General features: G+C 37.3%; 1 protein-coding gene across 1 annotated transcript in view; it reads right to left on the bottom strand.

Moving 5' to 3' along the window:
• Positions 1-9,088, bottom strand: part of LOC127655361 (E3 ubiquitin-protein ligase SH3RF3-like) — a 168,488-nt gene that overhangs the window by 92,919 nt on the left and 66,481 nt on the right. The gene's annotated exons all lie outside the window — the stretch shown is intronic.

Below are 9,088 nucleotides of genomic sequence, written 5' to 3'. Positions count from 1 at the left end.
TGTTTTGTTTTATCCCCAATTTGGAATGTCCAATTCCCAATGCACTCCCAGTCCTCATGGTGGCGTAGTGACTCGCCTCAATCCTCAAGTGCTCCGGTCGGTAATCCGTCATTTATGCAAAATAAACAGCAACAGAACTCGTAAACAGCTTCCGCTAGTACTCAAGCCGATGATGCAATCGTACCGTGGCTTGGACCCAAATATTATGATGTGAACAGAGACCAGCGGAGGCAGGAGGAGGGATCGAAGGTCGAATCAAGCAACCACACCAAATGTCAAAGACATTTGATCCCACTCATGTCTTTGGGAACGCTCTACAAATCTGCTGAAAGTTCATTCTGTAGTGCACTTGCCTACAGATGACCTCAAGAATTAAAGACATGAACTTAAAGACACAAAAGGCCAATTTGGATTTCAAAATCACAACACAGTTTGCACATGAAGTGTGCTGGATTTATTAGTCTTCCCTTGACATTTGAGATCACAAATACTGCTCAGGAACTTACAGAAACAAACTTTGTTTTCTGCATTTAAGTCAATAAAGTAGGATGTTGTCTGGACTAGAAATGCATGCAGCACCTTTCTATATAAAGGTCACCAAAAACTAAATAATTAACAAATCATATGCACAATGATGTGAGCACCTATCCTTGTGGAGAGTTTCGGAAGTGTGTGGAGTTCTCCACATGCATTTATTACACCCCGCGGACACGAGAAGCATCAGCCTGTAGTGCGCAGCGCTTAATTAAATGTGCATGCTTCTTCTGTTAGGTCAGACGGTGCATGCTGAACACTTGGGATGCTTTCTGACTTTTACTTTTCAAGTTTTTTATTACAGTGCCAGAGGCGCAGACATCAGCCCTCGATTTACTGCAATAGGAGAGAAATGTAGTAAAAGTCCTCATCTAAACATAATCAATGATGACAACTATGAGCCACAGAGGTACAAGACCACGGCCGCAATAATTAAAGCACTCTCGAGGGCACCAATGACAATGTGCATGTATCTAGGGAAACATAACAAACAACAGGTGAGGGAATATTAAATCTAACCGAGGTTGACAGTTAACTAGTTTTAAGTGTAGGGAGCAGAGTATCTGAGCACATGCAGGAACACCCGCTGGACTGTCTGGGTGTGAAAATGACTTCATTTGTCACAATCTGCGTTTACACTTTCCTTAAAGTGACCTTGTCTCTGACTCACTGTCGCTCTTCTCAACACTCCAGGTTTTTTTACCTGGTGAAATATAAACATAAATGATGATAAAAGCCAAAACATTAAATGCCATTATTTTGTAGAAGGTGAAAATGGAAATTTCGCCTATGATTTTGGAGCACATCTACAGCGCTCAATGTGGCTCCATCAGTAAATATTTACAGTTTATTAAGTCCACTGTTCAATTTTGACATGAATTAATGAAGGTATATCTCTAGTTTCAATATTATTTGTACTTCAGACTTTTGTTTTGTTGATCAAGAAAAACTAGCTTCATACCATGTGACCCACATTTGGTTTATCGACCAATGAAAATAGGTTAAAAAACGAACATTTGTCACATGGAGCCACATTTAGAGCCTCATATCTCTGGGAATAAACCATATAGGGTGTAAAAAATGAAGATACAAAAAGTAAAGTTTGTTCTGAACCAGAATCTTAAAGGATATTAAGATATCTTTAACACTTCTGGAGTTATAGGCTCTCAAACTTTGAAAAATCAACACCAAAAAGTGTTTTTTCCCATATTTGGACTCACACCGTTGGCATATAAAGCAGCAACAGGTGCAGAAGTCAACTGATATTAGGAATAGATCTACTTATCTATGTGTAAAATTTAAATAATAAAACTGACACCTTTCTAAGGTTATTTATTGGCCTGTAAATTTGCTATAAAATCCAAAAGGCGAAAATGGTCATTTTGACAACCTTTTAAAAAATAATTGATTTATCAGACAATATTCATCCATGGCATTTAATGTTTTGGCTTTCATCATTATTTATGTTTGACTTTCTTCAGAAAAAGTATTTTTAAAAATCGATCCACAGGGAAAGTTTTTAATTATTATAATTATTATTTGTTTGGATTAACATGGAATAGCCAAATCTTGTATCACGATATAATTTTGTAAGTAAATCTATATCACTGTAACATTCAATAAAAAAATTTTATATATAAAATAATCATGTGATAAAAATATTTATTTTTGGATAATCTGGTCAATTAAACTCTTTTAATTTGATTGTTTTCTCTTTTTATTTTAAACTTTGGAACAAACCAAAACATCAGGATATTCGGAACAAATAAAAGCAAAGTCTGATATAAGTGCAAAAACAGCTTCAGATTATCCACCATTTCAATCTAATTGGATAAAGTCAAATAGTCAATATATCCACAACTGTGTCCATACATCACTCGAATTCTATATTAATGCGCCAAGTAGCGATGTTGCTCAGCAACCGTAAAACTCCCTTAAACACCCCATAATAGCCAGTTATTCCTAATCTTGACTGGCATCTCTTGACTTCATTCTTTGAAGCTCTTACATGTAATTAGTGTCAATTAGCCCTGCCTATAATGATATATACAGCGGTATAAACCATAGAGTAGAATCTCTTGCTGATACAAGAACATCCCATCATAGTGTTGTCCGATATTTTTAGGTTGATAAATGAAAATATGTGCCGACCTGCATGAAGATCAGACATGTTGCTTTAGATTAATGAACACTGATGCCAGGCGTCACCTTCCAGTGTTCTTGACCTAAAAATACATCACAGAAAGCATGGACTCCCATAGAGCACATGACACACTCAAAGGGATGTTATTTATCATGTATAGTTTCACATTCAACTGTGTAGCAGAAATATAACAATATAACACACAATAACATCAAACGTAACGCAGTGTGAGTGAATGTGGCCAGTCGATACATTCATACATAAAAGCTCAAATCAAGTGATAATTAGTTCATGTGATTAAAATGAATATTTATGTTCAAGTGATAAATAATTCTGCAGACGTGTGAACGTCTGATTAATGCACACATGTGTCTTTGTATGTGTTTTCTATATAGTCAGTGTGCACATGACTGCGCTTCAGTGTTACTGTTGTTGACGCTCGTCCAGTTTTCTGTGTTGGGTTGAAAAAGGATCGAGAGCAAAAGAAGTTCACGTGGTGATTCACAGCTAGTGCTTGACAGATGGTTTTGAAATGGCTGATACAGATATCTGGAGAGCGGGGCAGTATTAATACAATGCTGATTTTAATAAGAGACAACGGAGAAGAAAATGATAAAAAACTAAATAGCAACAAAAACTCCCACAGTAATTTCCTAAACAATACACGGCAATATATTCCCGATACATGAGATCATTGCATGCAGTGTTTGAAGCCCATATTTATAATGCATTAGTAATGCCTCATAATACTTCTTATAACATCTTATAACTTCTCATAAATTATTATAAGCACAATTATAATACTGACCTATTCACAGTTATACATTAGAGTATAATGCATTATAACACAATGAACAATTGTATCTGCAGCAGTTATAATGTATTAGATATATTTGTAATACATATGTGTAAGTATAAGTCTGCTTATAAACATTCATAAGATATTATTAAGTGGTTATAACACATTATAAGTGATGCTGGAAGTTATATACATTACACATGCACAAAACACAAAATAACACATTAATGTACTTTGAGATATTATGAAAACACTTGTTAAGCTACAAGATGAAAATAGATCAGAAACTGTAAATATTTAATGTTGATCACACATGTAAACTCAATAAACTTTAATGTTTGTGCATTTGATAAATAACTTCCATTATATAAGTCTGACTTGTATTGTTAATGTATGTTTCATGTTTATGTTATGAATGTTTATAAGAAGATATTGCTTTTGTAATTATAATATGATGATGTCATAAAGACTTTTAACTGTTTACACTATACAGCACTTATACAATTAACTATATTAACTTCTGCTGCATTAAACGTGAATGTTGCTTGTGTTATAACGCATTATACACTAAAGTATAACTATGAATAGGGGAAACTATAACTACAGTTATAATACATTATGGGAGGTTATAACTTATTATAAGGTGTATTATGAGACATTATGAATTCAGTATAATGCATTTATAATGCATTTACAATGCATGATATATATATATATATATTAGGGCTGTCGATTTAACACGTTAATTCAGTGCGATTAATTTGACAAAAAATAACGCGTAAACAAAATTAGCGCAATTAAATCGCACCATAATAAGAAAGATTCCTGGGAAATGCTTGTAGTACCACCTGTTTACTCCAGAGGGCATTAAGTGAAATTTCAGCTGTATAAGCAATGTATATATATAATTTTTTAATATTTAAAGATAACTATGTATAATTATATATTGATATAAATATGTATAATCCTTATAATTGAATTATTGTTATATGAGGGGCTTTCTCAGCAAATATTTGTATATGCGATTAATTAATCTGGACACCATGTAATTAATTCGATTAAAAATTTTAATCGATTGACAGCCCAGGCTTTATAGAAAGTGTTACCCAGTGTTTAATTTTGTGGTAATTTATTTAGATTTAGTCATTTTTTAATTGTTGCAAATTTAAGTATCTAATGAGAATACCTGAAAATATCACATTTATTTTTAGACAAAATACTTATTTATTATTTTCAGTTTTGTTCAAGGTGAATCAATTAAAAGTGTTTTTTAATAACTGTTCAATAAGTGAAAGATAGTATTTGTGGTTGTCGCAGGTACTCAAGACCCCCAAAAACACACATTGTTTTTACAAATTTGGGCGAACAGGTTTGTTTTGAAGAATCTTTAATGTGGGCTCACACTGACTGATCCAATCACTATAGAGATTCATTTGTTTATCGAATACTTGAGATTAGAGGTAGGCCGATAAATCGGTTTTATCGATTAATTAGTGCCGTTAGTTACTTTTTTCTGCATTTATTTGTATTCCTCATCAATAAACCTCATCTGGTGAAACCTATACATATAAACTCTTCATCTGGTGAATATATATAGGCTGTAAAAATTGTAATTTGGTAAATACAATCTGGGCCCTGTGCTTTCCTTGTCTTTTGTTTCGGGAAGACCCAGCACACATCCTCTTCACAGATCTTAAGTGCTGTTTGAATAGCAGGAAGGGGAGGAGGGGGGTGGCAGGAGGTGTTGATGTTTGTGTGAAGGTCAGAGAGGGTGTGGGGTGTGAGATTGGCCTTTTCAAATCTAAAGTTAAACAAATTCAGGTCGTCAGCTGGTTGTTGTTTCCCTACAGTGTTGGCGGATGGTGTCTTGTAGTAAGTGATGTCTTTCAGGCCTTTGCACACTGATGCAGGATCATTAGCTGAAAACTGTTTCAGCTTCTTTTATCCACTCTGATTTCCTTAGTCAGTATGTTTCTGAACTGGTTGTGCATTATTTTATCCCCACTTCTGTAAGCATCCTCTTTGGCCTGACGAAGCTGCCTGAGCTTTGCTGTATGTTAAATAAGTCCTAGTAGGTATGCACTTATCCTCACAGAAACTGATATATGATGTCACAGTATCTGTGAGCTCGTCAAAAGACTGCAAGATCATCTCGATTTACAATCTGCAATATCAGGAAGATAAGACCCTTCCTCTTCTTGTTCAGTCATTTGTCATCTCTAGACTGGACTACTGTAACTCTCTCATTGCAGAACTCCCTGCATGTGCAATTATACCCCTGCAAATGATCCAGAATGCAGCAGCACGTCTGGTCTTTAATGAACCTAAGAGAGCACATGTTACACCTCTCCTCGTCTCTCTCCACTGGCTGCCGGTTGATGCACGTATCAAATTCAAGGCTCTGATGCTGCGTACAGAACAGTCACTGGGTCTGCTCCAGCATAGCTAAAATCATCTCTGCAGAGCTACATGCCCACCAGAAGCCTGCGGTCGGCTTGTTGTACCAACACAAAGAGGCACCAGAACACTTTCACAGATTTCCGGCTTCATCATACCATGTTAGTGGAATGACCTTCCCAACTCCATCCGTGAAGCTGACTCACTTTCTGTCTTCAACAGCTAAAAGCACATCTTTCCCATGAGCCCTTAACCAGTCACTAAATAAAACAAAATATTATTGTTGCACTTTAATCTGTCTTGAAAGCTATTCTGATGCTAGTGAAACTTTGTAATACAGCACTCTTCATACCGCTGTCTTCTTATGATGATTTGCTTATAATGTTTTCCTCTATTGAGAGTTGCTTTGGATAAAAGCATCTGCCAAATGAATAAATGTAAATGTAAATGTCCAGATTGGTGTCTACAGCTTCAAAAACACTCCAATCAGTGCAGTCAAAGCGGGCTTGTTTTTCCAGCTCTGATTCATTGGTCCTGGTCTTTACAGTCTTTACTACAGGTTTAGCTGATTTAAGTTTCTGCTTGTACGTCAGGAGAAGATGAATCAGACATTGATCAGAGAGTCCCAAAGCTGCTCAAGGGACAGAGCGATATGCATCCTTAAATGTTGTGTAGCAGTGCCCAGTATATTTCTGTGTCTGGTGGGGCATGTGATGTGCTGTCTGTATTTTGGCAGTTCACGGGTGAGGCTGGCTTTGTTAAAATCGCAGAGAATAATAATAAGTGTTGTTCCATGTCTGTGATCTAACCAGCTATTGTAATGGTGCGCTCACACACGCTTGTGGAGGAAAATAAACACTCACCAGAATAAACGAGGAAAACTCCTGCGGCGAGTAGAAAGGCTTACGGTTAATAAAGAGCGCTTACAAATGAGGTTAGCACATCTTATTTAAATGTGCTATTTGTAAGACTGCCAACAAACATTTGAAATGGTACTGCAGTGCATATTCAAAATATTGGAGAGAGGTCTGCCCCTCCCCAGATTCGAAGCACATGCGAAATCGCAAATTAGCCAACTTTAAGCTTTCTCCATCTTCCAAAGGCATCTCCAATATTTATCCTTGTTTTGCTACACCTCTGGTCATGGTGGTATTTAGACGGATGGCGAGGCTGTTTAGGTCGGATGGAATCGGTTATCTCTGATCCAGTTAGTTTGCCGGCTTCAATGTCTGAAGCACGCTGTGTTGTTTGCCTGGCAATCCGGCGGTGTCGAAATACTACTGGTGAGTGAGCATTGGGCAGGATCACAAAGGCCAAAGCATAAACAGAAATTCCGGCTCGGAATGGAAACTTCAAAGTACAATATACTGACCGTAGCATTGTTATCGGAGAAGCCATTGTCCCGCAGACTCGGATAAATATCCGGGCAGTCATATTGTGAAGTTCGCTGATGACACGGCTGTGGTGGGATGGATATCCCACAACGACGAGTCCCTTTACAGACAGGAGGTGGAAGAACTTGTGGACTGGTGCAGAGTAAATAACCTCTGCAATAATGTGGGGAAGATGAGGAAGATGGCCGTGAACTTTAGGAGGAGCGGATACACCCCCCCTCCCCTCTTCATCGGAGCAGCAGCTGTTGAAAGGGTCTCCATTAACACAGCCAGCATTACAAAAAAGGCCCACCAACGCCTATATTTTCTTAGGAGGTTGAAGCGGGCTGGTCTCAGCACTCCAGTTCTGTTAATGAGCTGTGGTGGAGAGTACACTCACCTTTTCCAATAGGGCCAATGCCCAGGGGCCCTTGACTACCAGGGGGTGCCCTGGGCTTTAAGGCTGCGTGATCGAGTTTGGTGATTGGGCATGAACAACGAACCCCCTATAAGTAATAATCCATCCGAGCAGGAAATCCAGGAGATGGAGGAGGCTGAAGCACCACCAGCAAAACGTCCAAATGGTCAAAAACCGGCAAAAAAGTCTGGTATGTGCTGCTGAATGTTCAACAGTTTATACAATATATGTTTTAATCAAAACCACCTTCCGTTATAATGTCTTTACAGACAAATGATGTTGCTCCATCAATATTCAATCAATGACTTTGTGACCAGAAAAAAGCATTTTTCTATGGTGTGTCTTTAGCCCTGTTGTGCCCTACATACAGTGTTCACACTCTTCAGTCTACCGATGGATCACTGATAGTGACTCCATTGAGTGGAATTAACTATCTCTCTCTCTCTCTCTCTCTCTCTCTCTTAATGTATGAATATAGGACAAAACAGTCTATTCACAAACACATGAGGCAAAGAAAGTTCGTCCTTTATGAGCACTAATTCAATTAATCACAGCCAACCAACTCAAATAGCCAGAATACACAAGTCGAAACATGTTTCTCCGAGCTTTATTCTGCTGTCTTACACCGTTCGCTTGAACTCTTCTTCTTTAAACTGCTGTTGTCAATGGAACTGTTTCTCAATAGGCTTTGATTCGGGATACTTGTGGATCAGATTTTACATAGGACATCAACTGGTGACCCCACACAGTACCTAAATTACTTCTAAATAAAAATGTCCAGAAAATCAAACTTGTCATGTCATTTGACATCAGCTGGTAAAAATCAGAAATCAGAACTGATCTGAGTCTTATTTTTGGGTTGTGTCCCTGTACTTGAGACGTACCAGTGTAATGTGTGTACAGAACGGTACATCATAAACACATTCATGAATCTGTCCTCATGCTGTTCTGCTTTTGTTTTGTTCTCAATCATGTCGACTGTATCTGAGAAACATTTGTGTTGATACGACAAAGCAATCAAAAGTTCCAACATTACAAATATAATTGATCATAGTGTCCAAAAACATCTCCAAACAAATAAAAGATAATAATTGTACATAAGAACTAATTACACATGCAAACACAACAATGACTAAAGGTTTGCATAGCATGCACACATGATTTTAGTCATGAGATTTCACAGAATGAGTTTCATTCTGTGTCATTTGAGTCATCATTGAGTCTGTGTCGTGTATTTGGCGCCATCTCCTGGTGGTCATATGTAACATTGTGCTTCATGTGGATTATCTAATGATCTATACATCTGATTATCTTGTGTGTGGACTCGATTGACAGATAATCACAGACTCTAATTAATCATATGTGATATTTTGTTCCGTATATATTTAGTGGTGTCATAAGCAAAAATGCAGCATATAAGCAAC

The sequence above is a fragment of the Xyrauchen texanus genome, chromosome 14 (genome assembly GCF_025860055.1).
Source record: "Xyrauchen texanus isolate HMW12.3.18 chromosome 14, RBS_HiC_50CHRs, whole genome shotgun sequence".
NCBI classification, from domain to species: Eukaryota; Metazoa; Chordata; class Actinopteri; order Cypriniformes; family Catostomidae; genus Xyrauchen; species Xyrauchen texanus.
Note: the sequence above shows the minus strand (reverse complement) of the source record. Positions and strands in the feature narration are given on the sequence as shown.